This window comes from Arachis ipaensis, chromosome B05 (genome assembly GCF_000816755.2).
Source record: "Arachis ipaensis cultivar K30076 chromosome B05, Araip1.1, whole genome shotgun sequence".
NCBI classification, from domain to species: Eukaryota; Viridiplantae; Streptophyta; class Magnoliopsida; order Fabales; family Fabaceae; genus Arachis; species Arachis ipaensis.
Window position 1 is genome coordinate 111939526 of NC_029789.2, and position 1423 is coordinate 111940948.

The window sequence follows — 1423 nt, forward strand, 5'->3', positions numbered from 1 at the left end:
GTACTTATATAATTTTTTTATAATATTAAATTTATAATATTTTTTATACTACTAATTTTAATATTATTTTTTAAACCTTAATAAACAAAATTCTCTTTACATAAAGAAGAAAAGATACAATTATTATTTTTTGTTTGTCAATTACATTTCTATTAAAATTAATAGTATCAAAAAATATTTCAAATATAATATTATGAAGAAAAAAAAATTATATAAGGACTAGTTTGACTAATTTTTAAAATTTGAGGGATGAAAATGACTTACGTCTAGACTTCTAAGGACTATTTTGACTAATAAAAAACTTTTTTACATGTCAAGTGCCACGTGTCACTGACCTGCCACGTGGCACTTAACATGACACGTCATCATCCAACTGACGGAAGAACTAATTTGACTAACAATTTATCTTTTAGGGACTAATTTGATTAAAAAAATCATTTGGGGACGGACAAAAATAAAGATCGCGTGATCTTTTAGGACGAATTTGAGTATTAACCCTTTCTTTTCATCTTTAATTTTACTTTTGAAACTACAATTGAGACCTTCAGACATCCACAAAAGAAGTCGTTTCCGCTCCTTAAATTAAGATTGTAAAACAAAACTCGAAAATTGTTGATTTATTTGTTGTTAACAATGGAACAAAAATTTGAGTAAAACAATAGTTATTTTATATAATTATATGTGGATAAATTTTATATATACGAGTTAATAGCAAGAAGATTGCAACACTCAAGATACTATTATCATTCTAACAACACACAAAATATATATTAAAAATAATTAAATTATATATATATTTATATATAAATATATATATAATTTAATTATTTTTAATATATATTTTATATTAATAACTAATTTTAATATAAACATATCTTATCTCTAAAAATAATTTCTGAACTCTATACTTTTCAAAGATAAAATTGCGGGAGATAACGAGAGAAGAAAATAAAAGAAGTGTCTTTTGAATTTTGATCTTATCCGATGAGAGAGAGAGATAGAGATAAAGAGGAGAGAATAGAACCCGCTGATGCAATTGCCAACTCACAATGAACTTAAAAGCGAATCAAAGCCTGGAATATTCATTCATAATATCATACTCTCTCTTTCTTCTATCTCTTACCGCATTTTCTTCCTTTTCACTTTTTCTGTCTATTATTTTACCCCTCACCTTCAAGGAAAGAAAACTAACGAGATACTACTAGTGATAGAAAGAGAAAATAGTTTAAAAAAAAAAGTTGAGAATATAAAACGCATCAAAGATTCGTTTTCTTATGCGACGCCCCGACCTCGGTGTGTTTTTTTCCTCCCAAGTTTTTCTACACCCTCCGATCCAACCCACAATACCACGTTCTCTCTCTACCTTCTCTTTCTTTCTTGCTTGTTTAGAAAGTTTATTCCGAATTTTGATTCTACTTAGATC